This window comes from Varanus komodoensis, unplaced genomic scaffold, assembly GCF_004798865.1.
Source record: "Varanus komodoensis strain SLA01 unplaced genomic scaffold, ASM479886v1 scaffold4, whole genome shotgun sequence".
NCBI lineage: Eukaryota > Metazoa > Chordata > Lepidosauria > Squamata > Varanidae > Varanus > Varanus komodoensis.
Window position 1 is genome coordinate 5,343,543 of NW_025335941.1, and position 23,593 is coordinate 5,367,135.

Genomic DNA, 23,593 nt, shown 5'->3' on the forward strand with positions numbered 1-23,593 from the left:
GGGGCGGCATAAAAATGTTTTAATAAATAAATAAATATACTGCTTGTCCTAGTTGGCTGGAAAGCATTTCCAATCACAAGGACTTACATTTATAAGACTAGGAAATATTCCTTCCTGGGACTCTGAAGAAGCACTGAGAGCCAGACTAGACATAAAAGGGAGAATTGGATGAAGGATCTGACTCATCAGACAGTTCATAAGTCATAGGTTAGGCACAAAGAAAATGTTATGAATGATGATAGTGACATTTTAGCAGATCTAGAGCTACCTCAATGTAATGTTACTCAAAATGCCCTCTAGCTGATGTTAAATTCAGTAACAATTGAACTTCTTTGGCATCAAACCAGCTAGTCCTTTATGTATTTAGAAGATGGAGCTTTTCATTTTCAGTAGTTCGCTACTGAGAATTCCTTCAAGGCATTACCGTAAATAAATGATGTTAAAATATACTGGTGTTAAGGGACAGAATGATTCCATCAAGAATGGCCTTTTCTGGTATTCTTGAAAGAAACGCTGATGGCATGTATTGGGACTAGAATAGCAATATAATGGGGAAACACAGACCCCTGTAAGCCTATCGTTTATCTTCAAGAATCACTTCTTAAGATATTTAATGAAGGGATACACTCACAGTTTTTCAGCATCATTGATTATCCTTTTCTGGTATCACAGAGAATGTGTACTTAGATTTTGTCAGCACTCACCCTAAACAGCTTGATGGAGAGGAAGAATTCATCAGCTTTAAGCCACTTTACAAATAAAGCAGTATACTGTTACTGAGGCACTTTCCAAAAATAAATGTCCTTTCTCTGATATTAGTAAAGCACTTATCTGCTTCTCCCCTTGCTGGTGACATTCTAACGTAATAAAATAGCAGTGCGTGAAGACATTTAATAAATAAGGCTGCATTTAAATTCTTTTGGCATTACTATTTGATACACAGTTCCCTTGGTTCCATATTTTAGCAACAGAAACTCAAAACCTTATGAACACACTTCTATTTACACACATGTAACACAATTTTAAAATGGCCTTTTAGCACTAGACTGGTGTGTTATAATTCTGTCAGGATGCAAACCCCAGTACTTGGTTCAGATCACCAGAAACTTTTAACATGAAATGATAATCTTGAACTTGCATACACTTTACAGCATGCAATACAAAATAAATCCCTTTCTCTGATGTGTTCTTCTGTCTCTTTCTTCTTTCCTAAAATAGCAACTTCTCTGTTTGGCTACTTTGGTCATCGTTGTCCCTTTTCTGTAGCATGTTCAAGTATGCAGCCAGGAAAAGAGTTGCCATGAGGATGGGGACCCTGGTAAAAGGAGAAGGGTTTTTCTCTTGTTTGGGTGGGGGGAGGGAGGTTGAAGGGACTTGTATTTTTTTTTTTTTTTCCTTTTTGCTTTTCTAAATGTGAGTTTGTTGTGGATCTTACTGTATCTTATTGTAAGGTCTCTTAACACAAACTGTTTAGTGAATAGTTTAATATGAGTATATGTAGCTATTATGAGATGTTGTTAACTTACCTACTGGTATGTCTTGTGCTTGTTAAAAATTTTATATGTTCTAAATGAACTGTAATTGAGCTAATGTTGTACTATAATTATGGTAATTGCATTTCTTTGTTTTGTGATCACAGTGCATTGTAGAAAATGCAGATGATAAATACAGTGACTATGACCTCTGTCGTTTTAAACTGTATCCCAAAACTGGGATTAGTTGCAAGACCCTGAATAAGATACCTCTAGAATTAAAACATTTAGACAAACAACAGGTACAGAAAGGTTTGACAACCGCACTCCGTCTGTGTTCCACTATCTGGGGAAAAGTTCAGCTCATGTTAGGAAGTGTAAGCCCCATTGTGATACAAGAGTTCCATACACATGCTTTGGCATTAACACAATGACAGTCAATTACATGTAGCCTTCAAAATATTCAAAAGATTGTAGTCTTAGTAAGTTTTTTTTCTTATTGTGTCTTTCCAGGTGAGAGCATCTTTTCTTTATTACAAGCTAATTCTGTTTGAATTCTCACAGACAGTATTTCCAATATTAATTAAATTATTTCACAATTAACAGAAAATGGAATTGGAGGTATGTGTTTTGGTCCAATCACCCCTTTTAAATATATACTCAGAGTAACATACCATATTTAATACATTACGATAATTATTTCCATTCTGCAGTCACACCAACACCATCCATTTTATTTCTTTTGAAAAGGACAAATCAACAACAACCAAAATAGATGATTTAGGTCTAGGGCAGCTGAGATTTCTGGAGGGCCAGGACAGATGCCTGTGCAAAATGCCTGTCTAGAGTATACATTCCATTGGAAAAATGTTTGAATAGGCATCCTGAGCCAATTAGTATATTCTTCTGTTAGTGCAGAAGGGAAGCAAAAACTCAGCTCAGAGAAATAGTAGGTAGCAACTCCTGCAGTTCTTCAGCTAGAGCTAGCACTGCTTTTGAAAGTGAAAAGGAGTTTTATCTGTCTTCTCAGAGGAACAAAGACGATTGCAACAAAAACAAATGAAGTATTTGAGGTAATAAATGCAACATTTTGAGTTAACAGATGGGGAACTTCTTCCATTACCCATGAGCTGGAAATGGTAGAGAATGGAAATTCTTCTGTGGGGGAACTTTGGTAGAAAGCATACAAAGTTTACACTGCTTGCTAATAATTCAACATCTCTCAAGAGATAAAACATTCTTTGGGATAATCTTCTAATAAGTCATTTATGCTATAGCCCTCCATCAATTCAGTAGTTTTTCTCAAAAGGAACTGTGATCGTATCTGAAACATGCACAGAGTGGGAAGGAGGAAATGCAAATTTCAGAAAGGGAAGAGGAGACTGACCAGAAAGCTTGATAACAGGAAGCAAAGGCCACAGCTCAATGATGCAATGTATGCTTTATGGGCATATCTGAATGCATCCCTGCATATGGCATTCAAGATTATATAATCTTGTTTCTGGAAGGATATCAATGCATTAATAATTCAACTTTCTTCCTTTAAAAAGAGCATGCACTTTGTCACCAATTTCAGTTTTTTCTTTCCTTACAGGCTACTGAGGCATATCATTGCATAAGTACATTTATTACATAACAGTTTAAAATGCAATTGTGCAATCTTATCAACATTCTCTTTTGCACTGTGATTTAATCAATATGCTGATTTGTATCAGTAACCTACTTGAGAAGAAAAAGTAGGCAAACAAAACACTGCTGAAAACAGAACATGCCATAATTCTGAAATGTATTTTCAAAAGCCCCCAAATTAACTGAAAATAAGGTAAAAGTTTCCCTTTGACATTAAAGACTAGTCATGTCTGACTTTTGGGGATGGTGCTCATCTCTGTTTCCCAGCCGAGGGAGCAGTGTTTGTCCACAGACAGTTTCCATGGCCATGTGGCCAGCATGAGTAAACATTGAGGTAACCGCTGTTACCTTGCCACAGAAGTGGTACGTATTTATCTACTTGCATTTATATGCTTTTAAACTGCAAGGTTGGCAGGAGCTGGGACAAAGCACTGGGGCTCACCCCACCCTGCGGATTTGAACTGTCGACCTTTTGATCAACCAGCTCAGCAGTTTGAACCACTGCACCACCCGCAGTCCCTAACTGAAAATGCTGTTGTTGTTGTTAGTCGCGAAGTTGTGTCCAACCCATCGCAACCCCATGGACAACATTCCTCCAGGCTTTCCTATCCTCCACCATCCCCTGGAATCCACTCAAGCTCACACCAACTGCTTCAGTGACTCCATCTAGCCACCTCATTCTCTGCCATCCCCTTCTTCTTTTGCCATCTATTGTTCCCAGCATTATGCTCTTCTCCAGGGAGTCCTTCCTTCTCATTAGGTGGCCAAAGTATTTGAGTTCTGGTTCACAGGATTCCAGATATCAATCTGAAAAAGATCTTGACTTGACATTTCAGAGAATCACTAGCAGTTAGGGTAGACAATACTGGATTTGATGCACCCGTATTTGGCAGCTTCATATGTCCCTATGTCAATCCAAACTTATCAAATTAAAACACACCTTAATGCAAAGTACACTGCAATAAGCAGTACACTTAGTATTAAAGGACTGCCAAAGTGTCTGTTTGAAAACAAGCAAACTATCAGCTAAAATACACTTGTCTGCATGCTCAAATATGCAACAACTTTCAGTAAATAGCAGGTGATAAATTGAGTTTAGTACTTTTGACAGCCTAACCATTTGACATAGAGTATTTTTTAAAGCTAAAATTTTGGTTCCTTTTCCTGTTTGCTTGTCTCTATAGTCTTTCTCAGTTTGTATTCTGCTAGCCCTCAGCGTATACAAAGTATTGATGTCTGTAAGAAATCAGTGAACGTCCAAAGATCTGAGCGAGAGGCCAAACACTATCCTCCCACTGTATCTAGCAGATGCGGAAGCATGGCTCTCCACCTTCTAGCATTGGGAGCATGACAATCTCCTTCAGATAATTTGTCCCATGGAGAACTAGAAGAAGGTCATTTGTCTCTGCACCCTTTGTGGTTGATTATACCTTTACTAGGCAGTCAGTCACACTGCACTCTCTGGGGCTTAATTTGCGTAGACATGTAAGAATGTACTTTCTGTAATTTTATTGGTGAATGGGTCTTGGCAACACATGAAATCCTACACAGTATTTTAACAATTGCATCAAGCTATGGTATTCTCGACAAGGGCATTTCCTGTGACTGTTTCAATATACTATGATCCACAAAACAAATCAGTATGACTTGAATGTTGTGAGTTTATGGATTGGAGGGATTTTCTTACATTTCCCCTTAGTCACTTAACACTTTAAAGGAATCAGGAAAAACATGCAATGTGCTTATGCTTATAGAAAACATACAGAGTAGCATAACCATCAATATCCATCAATAATGTAATGATCCAAATTAATATAGGATTGTGTAAATGGCCATAATACATATATCAAAAGAACCACTGAAACCACTAAAGTAAGCAATTAGTCAAGGGTGGACACAGCTAGCTATGCTTTGCTTTAGCTCCCATTAATCTTCATTAAAGGTATGCTGAGGCTAGCAGAATTTTCTCAGTAGTTTGCTTCTGATGAACCAAAGGAGAGAAGATGTGTACTCAATGAATGTCAATAGCCAAACCACAGAGCGAGAGGCTGGTTAACATCCTTATCTTACATAGCCCATCATGCAGGGCTGGAATTAATTCCATAGTTCTGCTATCATATATTTTGTTTGCATTTGTCTAATTTAACTACAAAGAGAACAAAAATGAAATTCAAAGAAACAAAGAAAGAGAGAGAGAGAGAATGAGAGAGAGAATAGATTAAGAGCTGAACAAATTGGCCATAAGTGAATTTTCTTATCTGTCTTACAACCAGAGAATGATTGAACTCTGTGAGATATGTATATTTTACTGATATGTTTAAAATCTAGAAGCAATATTTAGTGGGCAACAAAATATCAATCAGTGCAAGTTCTTAATGAGTTACAACATGTGCATTTTTACACATGCTCTTACTATGAATAACATAGTTTGATACAAAATTGATGACAGATTCTTTTGGGGGGGGGATAAAGTAATGCCACATTACAGTTGCCAAATACAAAAAGAAACCCACAAATTCCATAATGCCAGTTATTTTTATAATTTTGCCATTGAACAACAGATTGTAACTGGCTATCATCACTTCTCTGACAAAGTTTTGAGATATCTTAATGAAACTGATTGTCAAAAAACTAAAATTCGTAGAAAAAAACCTTAATAACTTGTACATATCTGATATAAGAATAGGACTTTTTAAAAGATAATGTTTATAGTCTTATCCATTTTTATGAAATGCTTGCACTTAAACTAGTTTTCATTCAATTCAGTAGATCCAGAAAAATAATTTCACATTAATAATTTCCAGTAATAGCACTTTTATGCCCATTAATTGGAATTGCTCACACCTATTAGCAAACATCTCTGTGTTTACTCGCACATGAAAATAAACATCTCAACCACATTAGCAACACGTGATAATTGCCATGGTCATAAACAGATGTGTAAATCCACCAAATATTGGGTTAGAAATAACAATGATTTATGGATGCCAGACTTTTCAACTATCTGTAGTATAGTGTGCTTTGCTGACAACTGAAACAGCAAAATACATCAACAAAGGCATGAGTCCTTTCCTGTTTTAATTTCTATAGCTATAATATGTTGCTCAGAAGACTTGGCCAGGTTAAATGGATGGTTCATTTAGCAGAGAAGTAAGGTTATAATCGATAGGTTTATCATAACTTGGCATCTTCACCCAAAATCCAATTGATGCACTACTTCTAGTAAACACCTGACTGAAATCCCGCCAAAACAGCTTCACCAAGCTTGCCAAAACAACTTCATTTGTTTCTGAACAGAGATAGCTATAAATATTTGCCATGTGAAGAAAGATAACAAAATTCAAACAATTATTGCTCTTGATTCAAATAAATTGGATTCAAATCCCAATCCGTATTCAAAGTAAGGATATCTGCAACCAAGTGCAACAAAAGTCCTTTTGAAGTTCTGTTCTCATCATTTGTGATGGAAGGCACTGCATTTTGTGAGAGCTATAAAATTGCAGTCCTGACTATGTGCAATTACTAAAATTGAAGTATTCAGAATGGGGTAGAACTTTTATCTAGTGCATTGTCAGATTGGTCTTCTCTGCTTCCTGCAGACAAAAGCTGAAAATACATACATTTTATTGTTAGATAGCTAGCATTTGTGCATCTAAACATAGCTACATCCAAGAAGTTGTACGAAATATGTCATAAAGGGCAAATTTTATACTCTTGTATTGTAGGACGGATTCCACCATAGGAAAAGTATACAGCTGTGTATTTTACATGTATATTTAGAAGACACATGTAGCCTGTAGTCATCCAACACCTTTTACATGTGGAAAACCAGACATAAGCATTATGTTCAAATGGATGTATACATTTTTCCTTATACTGATGTAGAAAACTGTAATATGTTTCAAAGATGAATGTTTGCAAAGTTTTCTTGTTTGATATTTGTACAGTTATTTTGAAAACAGTATCTAAGAATAGCAACATTATTTAACTGAGAGTTGTTCTTCTGCTTGACTTTTTCAGAGCGCAACTGGATGTAAATGTAATGTAATCCTATGCACCCTTTCCTAGACATGGGGCCATGCTTTCTCATAGGGCTAACATCTGAATAGAGATGCATAGGACTGCATTGACTGGACATAACTTTTGACGTAACTTTTATCACTAACAAGTCCAATCAGACAGTTTAGTTCCTGCATAATAATTATTTCTTTGCGCCAATTTACAATATACTTCTGACAATCTGCAAAACTATTTATTAATTTATTTCCCTTGTATGCAGCCCCATTAGCCATGGGCTAATTCAGAGACTTCAACTGAAATTTCCAAAAAGACAAATATTCTCAAATGTCTTTCTTTCTAACCTCTAGAAGTTAGTCAGTGTGGACCATTAAAGTGTGCTGCCTCAAGGCATGGGTTTGGAAATAGAAAAACCCAGATTCACATTCTCTAGTATGAATCCTGCACCTTGAATGCTCTCTGTCAATAGTTCAGTGCAGGTGTAATATCAGATCATGGATGGTGCTACAGGAACAAGCCCTGTACTTGTATACTAATTCCCTCTCTTCTCGTATACCTCATTGCCTGATTCGATAGATCATCTACTGTTATATATAAACTAGCAAAAAGGGTTTTTACTTTCTTTTAAGAACAGGGACACAAGCCAGTTCGAAGGTAGATTGCAATCCTAGTTTGGATGGCATGTAAAAAGTGGGGGAAGGGGAGGTTAGATGTAAGAATAATGGTTTGTTCAAACCAGGAAATAACTAATTAAAGCAGAACTTGAAAAAAGAGTGGGGATGAAAAATAGGATCAAATTATGGTTTGCCATCATGTTTGCATCAGCTTGCCAGCTTTTCTCCTAGAACTGTGGCTAAAATGTCTTCTGATTTCTTCAGATGAGGGGCAGGAAATAATGCATACCATAACAAAACATGTATTAGAAACATAGAATCAGAGTGAGTCAGAAGGGGCTCAAGCTGGCTCCACTTAAGAAATACCTATATTGCTGTTATTTTTGCTTTTTGATGGCACAGCCACAGCTTGGTCTTGGTGGGCTTTGTGTTTCTAGTTTTTAAAGTTAGTTCAAAGACATTTTAAAATAGACAATATATAGTGGGGTCAGGAAAGAACAAAACTGGATGCAAGTTTTATTCATTATTCATTTATTATCAGATTTATATCCCACCTGTTTTCTAAAGAACTAAAAATGGCTTACATAATTCTCCTCCTCCTGTTTTCAATCTTATCCCCACAACAACTCTATGAGGTAGGTTGGGCTGGGAGTCTGTGACTGGCCCAAATTCACGCTGTTGGCTCCATAGCTGAGCAAGGACTACAACCCAGACCTTGGATTTATTTCAATACTTTTTGAGAAGAAACAATACACTATGACTTTTCCTTGAAATATTTCTTCCCTTTTACTATTTTAACACTTTTTGGTGTGGGTTATCCAGCTTCAATTTTGACTTCCATAAATTCTTTCTAACAACACATTCACATGCAGAAAATATTGCAGAGACCTTCCATTTGCACAATCATTTTCTCCTGAGGTGACTCCTGTGGGGATGACAGCTGAAAAGATGTATCATGGCAGTTACTGGAACCCTACTGGGAAACTGAGCCTGTACCTACACAAATCCTGCTTCATAGGAGACATTCTCTGAATGAATATCTGAGGGCAAAACATTTTTTGGAGACACATTGACCATCTAAACAGGCTGTATGTATCTCAATTTGCAGCTGTTCTTTCTTGTTCCTTGGACACCAGGTCTTTTAGTTAACTCTGCTTAAACAAAACGGCTAAATAGAGACAGCAGAATAGTGGCCTTCAGTTGCTCCAATGTTGCTAAAATAGTTTAAAATTACTGTCAATTGCAAACCATTTCTCTTCCTGTATGATCTTTTATTTTCCTGACTGCAGCTTTGCAAGATGAATGATAGTTTGTAAGCTTCAAGGGGCTTTTTTTGAAGTAAAAAGGAAACATTTCACTGAAGTTCCAATTAGTATTAGTAGCTATACATACTTTGAGAGCTACACAAGGAAGCAAGGTGAATGACATAAAGGAGGAGAATACATTTCAGGTATGAAGAATTCATCAGCTCACCACACTAGGTTTCCACTAAAAAAATAACTAAAACACAGAACGCATTTTAGATGACATCATTCTCATGAACAGCTTTACAGCAGAAGTAGTAAGAACAGTTAAAAAGGATTCCTTATTTTTAAAAACCAGAAAATAAACATGAAGCTATTGACTTGTTATCTTAAGCATCAGGTGATATTTAGAAGGTAATGTAGGATTTCTGGTAATTTTAAATCTGGCACATCCAAACATTTACAAAAGCATTATTCTTACATAAAACTAGTTTGCCAAAAGATCATAGCACAACTCCCCAAAACTATCATTTTAATTTCTAACAGGAAGTGGGCATTGCTTAATGACCAGATATTCTAACACTGTGACTATTTTGATCCCACTGGTCTCAGTATGACTGTATGCAATTTAAACTATGTAATACTTGATCTAACAGTTTCAGGTTTGGAACTTTTACAAGAAAAAGGACAATGCTTGTCATGAAAAAAGATATGCAAAGACTGGTTTCACAAAACCAAAGCAACAGTGCATGAAATTGAACAAAAAGAAACACCACTGAGTGTGACTTCTTGGTTGACACAATTAAGATATTTATAGTTTTACTGATGGGGCACAAAAGAACTAGAAGCTTTGCTAGCTAGGAAGGATTAATGAACATATGCACCTGATAATTACATCGCTCCATCTTTCTGAAGAGCTCTTCATTGTTTCTATGATATAGAAAGGCCACTGAAATTATTAATGTGCAATTCTACAAGCAAGTTCTATCTTAAAACATGCCATGCCTTCCCATTCTGTCTTTGCTAGTATTTGTATTACTAGCAAAAGGGATGTAAAAACAGATAAATTAACACAAGTTTATGCCATTAATAGTACTAGTCAACATGTCTTTCAAAATGCAAAACTCTTATAACATAAATTTTAATTTAACCAGGGAGACATATCAGAGATTCATATAAAGATTGGATTTTTGTTTATTTTCTAGAATAGAAAAGATAGTTAACAAGGCATAGACTCCATCAACAATGACATTCAAAGAAAATTGGAGGAAAACTTACTGATTACAATGTCAATCGATCCACAGAAAGATGGAGGTTGAAATTATTCTTTTAAAAGTGATGCTAGAATCTAGAACATCAGGAAACTTTCAATAGACTACCTATAGTATTATGATTATAGCATTATATTTTCTAATATTTCTTCGTACTGGGCATTAATCTCTGTTTGACAGAAAGTACTCTATTATAAAAGGCAATTATATATTATACATTATATAGGACACATTAAAATTAGAGGCAGCACAAGTTATCAACAATGCAGCTCTGTTGATTATTCAGTGTATTCAGCATTCAAATATGTAATAGCAGCCTAAATATTTTTATTCTCCCTGTTCTTTGCAGTACAGTGTATTATGATAACATTAATCCTCAGCTGGAGTGGCTAATACATAAATGGATTACAGTGTCAAGAAAGAAGTCAATAAACACCACAGATTTTAATGCCTGGTTTGGAAATTCTTTACAGTAAAACTGAGATCCAAAATGTAATCTCGCCTGAAAAAGACATGTTGCATATAAAACCTAATACAGAAGTTAATTGCAAGCTATAGTCTCATACATCAAAATGCTTCAAAAGAATTTTCTCAAAATAGCATCTTCCAGTTCAGTAAAAGATTCAGGATTGTGAAATGGCTTGTTATTGCCAAAATCTGATTGTCCCTGAAGGATTACAGAAAAGAAGAGATTCCAGCAGGGATAAGCGTGCATCAAATGCCCCCCTCCAGAGAATTCAACCAAATGGGCTGCAAGGAGACTTCAAAAGCAGCAAGCACAGATATGCTCAAAGCACCTTTGCAGCCTGGGGCTGCTGGCCTTTAATTCTTTATGTAGTACAATTAACTTGAGAGCAGGTAAATAGTGAAGGATACATATCTGTGCTTTGACCAGCGTATTATTGTATCATAAATGCTGTACTGCTAATCACAATGAAAACACTTAATCTGGACCTTCTGATTCCAAGTACAAAAGCATCCCCTCCCACTTATTGCTCAGAGACTCCTGCATCAGAATAGGAGACTGAAGATGCAGCTTGAAAGGCATTAAACACCATTCTTCAAAACAGCAGATTCCCCCTTGCACACTCCCTCTCACTCTCTTACCTTGACTCTTGTATATATTATCTGCTAAATTCCCACAAATTATTTCAGTTGAGAGCATCCGGCAATGCATCCGCACAATGCTTTGCCATTGCTAGTGTGAAGAGAAAGAGCTGCTGGGATGCTGAATGGCACATCAGCCAACTTTGTGTGTAGCAAAGGCTCTGTGGAAGATCTGGACTGAAACTACCCTGAATTGCGGATTGGATTCCACTGCAAACAGGGATGGTGCCGCTGAAGCATCACTCTTAGACAGAAATCCTTCCCTTATAATTAAAATGAACTAAAAAAAAGAGGGAACCAAATCTAGGTACTGATTTGCAGTAGAGTTCCAACAAGGTGAAGGGTGGAATTTGTATATAATATTTGTATTTCATTTAGCAATTTCTTGCACGTTAAATAATAATGGGATATGGCTACACTGAAAAGGAAATAAATTAGGTCATTTTATTATTTCTTTATCCATTTAATTCTAGGCTCTTTTATGCACAATCTATATTTGGTTCCATCTATTTCTCTTTCTTTAAACTTATCTATTTTGGATTTTTTTTTCAAATTCTACTGATATAACTAGAAAACAACAAAAAAGAGATTCCATCACATACCACCCTTTAGCCTCATTTTAATGAAATTTAGCCACTGTTTTCTCCTAATCAAAATTAACTTCTGAGGTGTCATAGCATTTCAGTACAGTTGAATTAATGGCCTGTTGAAACATAGCTAGAGAAGCAGTGAGTGATGTTTTAGTACAGACAGACAGTGTCACGGCATTTAAAGCTCCACACTGTCAGTAAACATACTGTATTTAATACTAGTATTCATATGGCTTTAAATATTCACCAATGTTCCCCAGTGTAATGCTGTTCCGAAAGAACATATGAATCTCTCTAAAAAGGTTAAAATTGCCTATCTTAAGTATTAGTGCTTATGCAATTGCCAGAATATTAAACTGAAAGGAGCCATAACTCTGATTTACAGCTGCTGTTTAGTTTAAGTTTTCCCATGAAAGTGGGCACATAGAAATTTAAAAGTAAAAAATACTTCCATAAAGCAATATGCAGAGCAATTTCATTGATGTGGAATGCAATCCAGATTGCTTGTTTGCAGCCATTGGGTTGCCACAACAGCAACTGGAAGAAACTGCATGATGATTCAAGAAGCAGATGCCAAGGGATTATTGCTCAGCCCTATGAGAATTATGCGAACAGGTTCCACGGGGCTAGATGTTACCACTCTGGGCTGGATGGCAGACAGACAGCTGTACCACTCATTTTCATCTTGACCAGGTGATGAGAGAATATTCTGAACAAGTTCCTGGCATGGTAATAGACTGGATGAGGGCAAATACATGGAGAGTCTCTCCAAACTAGGTGAAAGTTCTCCTACTTGATGAAGTGTCTGTCTAGCTGAACAGCATTTATTCTGTTCTGGAAGAGATTGCACTGCTCATAAAGGAATCACATTTGTAGTTTGGGGTGTTCTTGAATGCAGTATCATCACTGGATACACAAGTGGCCCCTGTGGCTAAGAAAACCTTTTATTAGCTTAACTTAATATGCCAGAAATGATGTCACTGGGAGAGAGAAAGCCTTGCTACAGTTATCCATGCTCTGGTAAACACCTGGTTGTACTGTCTCTATGTATTGTACATGACTCTGGCTGATGAGAGATTCAGAATTTTAGCAATTAGGTAGCAAGAAAGGAACACAGACTGTTCACTGGGAGTCAGTGAGATAGTATGATTAAAGCAGTGCTTGGCACTGGCTTCCAGTCCATTTCCAGGTCCAATTCAAAGTTCTGGTATTAATGTTTAAACTAGAGCTGAGTACAATTGCCTCTTGAAATTCACCACCATGCTTGTGGATTCCGTACTTGTAGATACCATTTCCAATATTTCCCCAGAAGCCATTAGCTTTTGTTTGTTTGCTTGCTTGCTTTTAAGTTGTCAGAGCAAACAGCAAAGGGAGCAAATACGTTTTATTTCTTGAAAGAGGCTTTCATTTTTTCCTTTTCCTCAGAACAATTTATAATTTCTTTTGAAAATAGTTTGGTGGTGTTTTGGAGTGCACAGTGGCCAAAAGTGCAGAGTATGCTTTATTCTTCCATCATATAACTCTTCATTACTTTGCAGCATTCAAGGTTGCCTGAATTTCCTAAGGTGAAAAAGCCCTGTGGAAAGAGCGGCCTCATGATGTCCTCCCATATGTTTTCACATCACAGAGAGAATACAAGAGAATCAAGCTAAAGCTGCTAGAAAGATTATTGTACAGTGAAAAAAGGACATGCATACATGTGTCCTAGCCACCCCATAAGCATCAAACAAAACCTAACGAGAAATTCTTCAAATGTTCTTCTCCTTTGAGTTAATTTTTAAAAGCATTTCTTTTCCATGAAATTGAATGAGGTTGATTGAGAAAATGTGGAAGCAATTTTTAGGATAGCCCTAAATAGTCTAGGTCCAGGTTACATGTAGAGATGTCTCCTTTTATGTATCTATGTAGGCTTATAGGCCATCTCCTGAGGCCTCTCTCCAACTGCTCCCCCACATGATATGTGTATGTGTGTATTTTCTCATGAAAACTGATTAGAGGTTTTAAAAGTATCTCATTTTTTAAAACGACTTACTTGATTTTACTTTGGTGTTATTTTGTGGCCATCTTAATCTGATTATGTTGTTCTATTATATTTATGCCATTATTCTGTGAACCACCCAGACAATAGCTTTGGCTATTGGGCAGTATAGATATGCAGCAAATAAATTCAGAAATAGCTTTCAGAAAACTTTAATTTATAGTCTCAAAAGGACAGTAGAGGAAACAGGATGTGTTAAATTGTCATGCTATGTGTGCAGCTGAATTTAATATCAAAGCAAAGCTCAGGCAAGTGGAAAAGTGAGTTGGGAGCAAACTCAAAAGAAAGCTTTTCCCAACCTGGTGCCCTCCAGAGGTATTGGACTGCAACCTCCATCAGTGCCAGCTGGTATGACTCTTTTTTCCCTTTGGGTAAGCAACATAAAGCTGCTAAATTATACTGAATTCTCATATGGATTTCATTGCCTTCTATATCCTATTAAATTAACTTATATAGCCTTCTGGCTCTGCTCTGACCTCATCAAACAGCTGTAATCGGCAAGAACAAGCCTCTAAAGAGTTTATAAACAACAGAGGGTAAAAACCAGATACAAATCATGTCATTGTTTGTTTTCGTAAATGAACATTCTAAGATGCACAGCTTGCAAATGTGAACTTTAATATGTTCAGAAGAGATAAAATCTGGACCACTTTTTTGGCTAACAAATGCAAAGAATTGTCCTCCAGTGGCTGAAAGGAAAAACAATAAATTTTACTCCTGCTTTGTCTTTGTCTATTTAATATAGTCAAGGCCTTATCAGCACTCAAACACACTCCAGTGAAAAGCCCTGGAAAACTAGCTAGAATCCCTGAATCTGTCTTTCTCTCTTGCTCCTGTTATTGAATTTTAATGAAAATATCTATAATGTCCCAGAAACTATATTGCAAACACAGAAATGGGATGATGGTGGAATTACAGATAACTTTTAATGATTTTCTTAGAGTTCTTCAGAGAACTGATCAATTATAAACCACAGGTAAATTAATTGGTTAAAATATCTGTCATTATTGACCACTTGTTCAAATGTAATAATTGAGTTATCATGTATTACTTAGGGAGAAGATTGTAAAATAAGAAATATAATGGACTAACACATGTACTCAGCAAAATGATAAAAGTTGTCTAGTCAGTTAATCAGCTGGTAAATTTGGTACCAGTTTTGTACTTGGTTTGATTTCAAAGAAAACTGCATTAGGAAGACCCAGTTTGGGGAAGAGAATATTTTGGGTCCCAAAAAACAGTTTTGGAGAATTAAATTGCAGTGGTTAAACATACCTGGTATCATACTTCAAGGTCTGAAAAAGTGGCCTAATATTTATGCTTACAGGATTCCTTACCACCACCTCACCCCAACCTACTCCATTCTATTTGTATAATGTTTTGGACAGATTCTGACTTTTAAAACAGGAAGGTAAAGATAGACCCCATCTATGTGCAGACCAGGTGAGCAAGACAAAGGCTATTCTGGCTTTTTCAGCTATTAGCAACTTGTTTTAGTGCAGACTGCTGGTTTTTCCCTTTGAGGCTGCTTTCAGTAACTGTGCTCAGATTCACAGATCACTATGCAAAGGCATCCAATTAGTCCTCATTGTTTACAGGTGATGTCTGGATAGCCATCTATCCTTACTGGTTATAGGCTTTTCACCATCTACACTGAATGACATCCAATGTGGTTGGTGTTGCTGTGAAGTAGCAAGTAACTTTCAATTTATAACAGAAATTATGTACTGCATAATCACAATGGACTTCCATTATAAACATTAATACTGCCCAACACTCCCTATTAACAACTAGCAGGAAAGAATTACTTTCTAATTTCAGGTAAAGTTCCTTAATGTTTGAATCTACTGGAAAATAACTGAGATAAAGAAGTTTTGGCCCTGGTTGTCCCTTCAGATCAGGGATGCATTTTTCATTCCAAGAAAAGAGGAGTTATAGACTTCAAACAAAAGGAGCAATAGGATACTATCCTCTCTCTTCCTCATTCAGTTTTTTAAATGCAAATGTTGTGACGCAAATAAGTCTATGGATGTGTGATTTGGCCATTGATGCAGTAAATGGACAGAAGTAGGCATTACAGAGCTGGGTCCAATCTTATCACTTTTAAGATGCTTTCAGATGCAGCTTTTATCCTGTAATCACGTCTCAAACACAGATTTTTTGGGGGTTGAATGATTCTTATGGGGTTTGAAAATACTACATTGTGATATCCTTTTTCCTTAGTGGAAAGAATCCCCTCAGAAGGAAAAGACAGTATGGGTGGATATTGCCTCATTGGATGGCACCACTTGGTACTACCTGTCTGAAAGCACCTCAAGACTCACCAAACAGCTAAGTTTTTATTATATATAAGTATACCCTGTAGGTAAGCCTTATTGGAGACCGTTGTGGCTAAGAGGGTGGGATAAAAATCAAATAAATAAGAATGTTGAACTGTGAGAGGCAACTTATGAGTAGAAAGACTTGATGGGACAACCCTACAAGGTGTGTTCATTTTCTAAATCATCAGTAAGCCAAACAATTAATTCTACAATTCCCATGAGACAGAAATGAAAAACATGGCAGAGCAAGTCCAGGCACTCCCAGAGACATGTGCTTGCTATTCCAGAATGCTCTCCCCTCTCACAGTGTATCATCTTTTATGAGTATCCATTTTACTTTAAAAAGATCCTATAATACATAGAAATCTTATCATCTGATAAATGTTCCAAGAGTACAAATATCCAATGTAACAACATGTTTCAGGACTCATTAAGCTACAGTTATAAGGCTATAAGTACATATATTTCAGGAATGGAGTGACAGTTGTACTGCAAAGGCATACTTAAACTCCCCGAGCAGTTGTATGTAATTGACACTAAGCTTTCTGCCATACAAAATACTCTTTAATGTTGTGTGTGTGTGTGTGTGTGTGTGTGTGTGTGTGTGGAGAGAGAGAGAGAGAGAGAGAGAGAGAGAGAGAGAGAGAGAGAATGAGTCTGCATTTCTAGTCTGTTACAATTATAAGGATTACATATATAATTATTAAAAGCTTCACATCTACTTCAACTTTAAATCATGCTGGTTTGTTTTTTTTTTTTAAGCAATCTAAGAAGTAGCAAAGGAGAGAAGTACAGGTTGCTTTCAGTATATCCCTCTCAAAAATTGTAAGTTTTGATGAATTATATGGTATTTATATTGCTCTCACAGCAGTGCTCAAGATTAGAATTCAATTAGGAGTAATGTCTAGGTCCCAACCATAGTAAAAAAAAGCATGTACTGCACTGCATGTGAACAAAAGAACTCAGTGAAAGATGTACCAACTACATTGTGAGAAGTGTTGCCTGCATACCTATTTATATTGGGATGGACAACATGCATGAACTCTGCAAACCTTGCTTAGTTATGCACCACTGCCACACTTCCAAGCAAGAAGCATGCACTGCATTTTTGGGAAAAATTGTGCTCCCCTAAACAACTTTTGTGGCCTGAGTGATTCTGCAGGTTATGTGGGGACACACTTTTTTTTCTTTTTCTTTTCAGAACTCATTTTCCCAAGCAGAATCACACTACTCATGTGCCTTGTTTCCCAGCAAAAGCAATGGGAATCCATCAGGATTTATACTTCTGAAGGCAATGGAAGGCAGTGGATTCAGGGCCAATGCAGCCATGAAAGTTATTCCCACTCAATTTACACAGAATTAGGTATCTAATTCAGAGGTAATACTCTATGATAAGGTATTTATTATCTACACACTATTGTGCCTGACAGTTACGATACTGGAATCTGAAGATTATACCATTTTGTTACTATTCTATTGAATAGGATACAGAGTCTCTTTGGCCCTGAGGGCTGCAACAGATTTGTGCTGGAGTGGTAGGGCCTGCATACATGTGCGCACACACACACACACACACGTGCATGTATACTTACACATACACAAAAACAGGCACATACAATTCACTCCCAAACACACACCACTCATCACTCTCTCCCCTGCCTTCTTTCTCATTACCATACACACCACTAACTCACTGAGTCCATCACTCAAAACCAATGCCTGTCCCGGAGCTCGCCAATTTCAGGATTCTTCTGCCTGCTTTGATAAACTGAACACCTGTTTCAGATCCACTGGAACAGATCGCAAACCACCCAGCCATCCAGGAACCTTGCCTTCTAGGCCTTTTCCCTATTCAGATTCACTCTCTTGCAGAAGGATCCTGATATTTTAGATCCTTGGAACTTTTTCAGGTTGAACAGAGTGAGGGAGGGAGGGAAATACTGTAGGATCAGGCTCTATGGTTCCTGCTTACAACTACAGAATGGAAAGCAAACAAAAATGCCCCAGTGAGAGAGAACAATAATTTTCAAGTGTTTTGAGCAAGATTTTTTAAAATATTGTGGCTATTTAAATAAGTAAAAGTAATATATTTCCAAGAAGTTGATGTTTTAGTTGAACTTGCTCCAGTCACACAACTGGGGTGCTTCCCATTCACAATCTTTCATCCTCTGCTCTTGTGCTTGATGAAGATTTGGTCATCAATAGTTTTACTTAATCATGTGGCAAAAACAGTGTTTCTCACTGTGGCACAAACAGTGAGAAACAAAGTGCTGCCATTTGCATGTGTCTGTGCATCCTCTAGGAGGATTGGTTTTTATTTTTGAAGGGGTGCTGTGGATCTTGACATTTAGTATTCGGGTATGTATTATCTCTGGGAAAGACTGGGATGTGCCGACATGGTTCTGAGATGAATCATTTCCACATTCATTGTTGAACATAGAACATTCATGCCCCTATAAGTCCTAAATACACATCCAATAAATGTGGCAGTGGAAGGGGAAGCAAAGAGTTTTACAACTTAGTCATGCACCCCAGGCAACATATACTTTTAAATTAATTTTGATTCAATATAAGGAAATGTACAACATCACATAAGGTTTAATATAAAGACAATCTGTAGCAGTGCAAATCAGTTTCTGATTAAAAGGATCTCTGGAAATGAACTTGCACTATTTAGAAGGGTGAAATAATTCAACTTCAAAGAAATGCATATTCTATTTAGATTTTTATTTCATCACACTGGCCTTGGATGTTAAACATTCATTTTGATTATGTATTATTTTACTGATTTATTCATTCATTAATTCATTCCAATAGTAATAATGTGATCAACTTCAGTGGATATATTTAAACTGCAACATATATCTTATCTCTTTACACTGTACCAAATTCTACCATCAAAATTGTTAATTAAGAAAGAAAATCAAGTTCTTCTTAATCTCGTACTAAAGGATTATTTTTCTGTAAAAACACAGTTAATTATGAAAATGAAACCATGAATTTTGTGAAGACATTATGCTAATATTAGAAATAGACATATGAATGGACAAAATGGAAAGTAGATAAAGTACTGATGTTTAATTTGGTAGATTAAAAACATAGCTAGACTGTGCTGAAGTGGTCATTGGTCATATTGGCTGAAAAGCACTAAGTACAAGTAACGCGACTCATGAGAAAATGTATTTGTATTGGTAGCACTGGCAGAAATACATTATTTGACCTCAGTCTGTCCACCACATGATTGTACAGTACCTACAGCGGCACAGCTAAAGAGAGTGGTCAAAGGACTAAAGTAGGCCACTACTTCATTATAATTGATCTTGATAAGACCAAGGTGGCATGCGCATGGATGGGGAATGCAGGAACGAGGATGGTATGAGACAAAGGATTGTTTAAGTCAATGACTGCCACCCATATCCAACCTCTGAAAGGATAGTTTCAATATTTCCCAGCTGTATGTCCATTTCAGGTGCACAGCACTTCCTTAATATACTGGATAATGGAACTAAAGAATGAGGTCTTGCTTTGGTCCAGCCTAATTATATCTGGCACCCATATTAATGTTACATTCTGATCTGGTAAAGAGGAGTAGGTTATTCCAAGGAAGCAAGAAGCCTAATCTACAGCCTAACATACTGTTGTGAAGATTAAATAGAGAGAAGGAGGATTCCACGAATTATCTCAGGATCCTTGCAAGAGGAAAAAAGGCAGGATTTCAATATCATAATAAAGATGACACCATCCCGGGATGCACACCTAAATGTGGTGCAGGTGTTGAGACAGTCAGAGAAGCTGTGAGCAATCCTGCCAGGAGATCAGCCTGTAGTAGCATGATCACCCAAAGTGGAATGGTCAATGTGGAGACACATGACTAAAATGCACTCATCCTCTTGAGGAAGAATGGTCATATCAACAGAAGAGAAGGAGTATCTCTAATTGAGTTTGGTGTGGAGAAACTTCTGGGCACCTACTGGGCAGCAATGGTAGCTGAAGGTGACTCTAATGAAGGATCTTTCACGAACAATGGCAGTGATGATCAAGGTAACTCTGGTTAGTACTGTACAGAAGGCAGCAATTGTAAATCAGTTCTGAATCAGCTTACCTTGAAAACCCTATAATAGGGTTAAAAGAATAAAAAGTGAAACAAGTGATAGTGCCACAAGACAAGACCACCAGATTTTCCACAAGCTACTGAGGAAGAACAAAGGACAAGTACAAAGAGTACTGTTGCTAATGACACAATAGATCAAAACTGTTTGGAAGCTTGGTGGCTGACATGTACACAGGCAAAAAGAAAGTCTGGTGCCACAGAGCACATGCAACTGGAACATGGAACATGAGCAGTATTCAAGGTGAACTGGAAATATGAAGCAGGAAATGGAGGGATTATTGTTCTGTGCCATGGAATCCCACAGGGCTCTGTTTTATCCCCATGCTCTTCAACATCTACATGAAACCAGTGGGAAAGGGCGTCAGAAAGTGTGGGCTAAGATGTCATAGGTATGCTGATGACACTCAGCTCTACCTTTCTTTTTCATCTGATGCAGGTATGACAGATGTTCTTAATTGCGGTCTGGCCTCAATAATGGATTTCGTAAGGGCCAATAAACTGAAACTTAATCCAGACAAGATGGAGATCCTGTTGGTGGAAGAATCATTTGTTCAGATGGGGAGCATCTTTCCTGACCCAGGTTCAATTAGTCCAATGAACTCTTAGACACAGTTCTAATCATTCCATGAAAACACATGAGCATACAAAAACACAGACTGTGTAAATCATGTCAGCTACCTATCATGGTTGTGAACATATGCAGATTTGCCTCTAAATTTCACAGATGAGTATCAGAATTTTTTTTCAAGAGCAGCAACAACAAAAAGTTACTGCAGGAGCAAGTGTTTGCATGCAGACTTGCTGCTTAGATCTTTTCCCAAAATGTTTTAAATATATCCAAATGAAATAAATGCAAACATTAACATATAAATACAAAAATTATTATTATTATTATAACATTTCTATGCCACCCCTTGCCGAAGCCTCGGGGCGGCTTACAACACAATAAGATACATTGAAATACAATAGAACATAATAAATTACCAATAAATACAAAAATACAAAAAATACACTGAGATACAATAACATAAAATTAAAATTAACAGTATAAAATAAGTAAATAAAGAATATAGGAGGAGGAAAGAGAAGGAAGAAGAAGTTGCCCTGGCCAGATCATATATTTTAACAAGTAAAATGATGTTTAAATAAAAAGGTATTTACCTGGCGCCGAAAAACCAGTAATGACGGTGCCAGGCGGACCTCTTTGGGGAGTGAATTCCATAGGTTGGGTGCCACCGCAGAGAAAGCCCTCCTCCGAGTACTTACTCTCCTAATTTCTTTCATGGAGGGTTCCCGGAGAAGGGACTCTCCCGCAGATCTCAAGGGGCAGTTGGGCATATACGGACGTAAGCGCTTGTTCAGGTAGCCAGGACCCAAGCCGTTCAGGGCTTTATAGGTCATAACCAACAACTTGAATTGGGCCCGGGCTTCAATGGGAAGCCAGTGAAGCTGACGGAGGACTGGAGTCATGTGAGCATAATGCCCAGTCCCCGTCAGCAACCTGGCAGCTCTATTTTGCACCAATTGAAGTGTTCGGACCGTCTTCAGGGGAAGCCCCACGTAAAGCGCGTTACAGAAGTCTAGGCGGGAAGTCACCAGCGCGTGTCACCGTCGTCAGGCAGTCGTACTCCAGGTAGGGGCACAGCTGATTAATCAGCCGAAGCTGAAGGAAGGCGCTCCTCGCCACCGCTGTCACCTGAGCTTCCAAAGAAAGCTCCGGGTCGAGGAGTACTCCCAAGCTGCGGACCTTGTCCCTAAGAGGGAGTGTCGCACCATTCAGGACCAGGTCAAATCCACCCTCTCCGAAGCCCGATCCGCCAACCAACAGGACCTCCGTCTTGTCTGGACTGAGTTTCAGTTTGTTGGCCCTCATCCATTCCATTACCTCGGCCAAGCACCGGTTCAGCACAGCCACTGCCTCACCTGGATTAGTGGAAAACGAGAGGTAGAGCTGGGTATCATCAGCGTATTGATGATTCCACAGCCCACACCTCCTGATGACCTCTCCCAGCGGTTTCATATAGATGTTAAATAGCAGAGGGGATAGAATGGAGCCCTGTGGTACTCCATGGCATAGCTGCCATGGCGCAGAGACATAGTCCCCCAGCACTACCTTCTGGAATCGACCGTTGAGATAGGAGCGGAACCACTGCAAAGCAGTGCCTCCAACCCCCAATCCCGCTAGCCTATCCAGAAGGATACCATGGTCGATGGTATCGAAAGCTGCCGAGAGGTCCAGAAGAACCAACAGGGATGCACTCCCCCTGTCCTTCTCCCTGCACAGGTCATCGTACAGGGTGACCAAGGCAGATTCAGTACTGTACCCGGGTCTGAAGCCGGACTGAAAAGGATCCAGATAATCAGTTTCATCCAAGAGTGCCTGGAGTTGTCCCGCCACCACTCGCTCCAACACCTTGCCCAGAAACGGGATGTTGGCCACAGGTCTATAGTTAGTGGCCATCTCTGGATCCAGTGACGCTTTCTTCAGGACCGGTCGTATTACTGCCTCCTTTAAAGGGGCAGGCACTCGACCCTCCCTCAGAGATGCGTTAACCACTTCCAAGATCCAGGTCCCAATCCCGTGCTTGGAGTTATTTATTAACCAAGATGGGCAAGGATCCAATAGGCAAGTGGTTGGACGTACTCGTCCAAGCACCTTGTCCACATCATCGGGCCGCAATAATTGAAATTCCTCCAATAATTTTGGACCAGACGGTAGCATTGGCATCTCCCCAGAGACCTCTGATTCATTAGTGGAGTCCAGCTCGTGACGAATCTGAGTGATTTTCTCCCTGAAATGCCTGGCAAAGTCATCACAACGGGCCTTTGAGGGTGGCATCGGATCTTCCTTAGGACCCGGGCGAACCAGGCCTTGTACCACTCAAAAAAGCTCCGCCGGACGGCATTGTGAGGAGGCAATGGAAGCGGAAAAAAACTTCTTTTTCGCCGCCTTCACCACCACAGCATAGGCCCGATAGTGGGCTCTCAAGTGTGTTCGGTCAGATTCATCCCGTGATTTCCTCCACCTACGCTCTAGTTGTCTCCCAACCTGCTTCATCGCCCACAATTCAGGTGTATACCAAGGGGAAGAGCGGACTCTGCCCGGTGGGAGAGGACGCTTGGGAGCGATTGTGTCCACAGCCCTGGTCATCGCTCCGTTCCACAGTTCGACCAGAGCC

The 23,593-nt window shown here is 38.4% G+C and overlaps 1 protein-coding gene across 8 annotated transcripts in view; it reads right to left on the minus strand.

Moving 5' to 3' along the window:
• DMD (dystrophin) overlaps window positions 1-23,593 on the minus strand; it is a 994,758-nt gene that overhangs the window by 490,039 nt on the left and 481,126 nt on the right. The window lies entirely within an intron of this gene.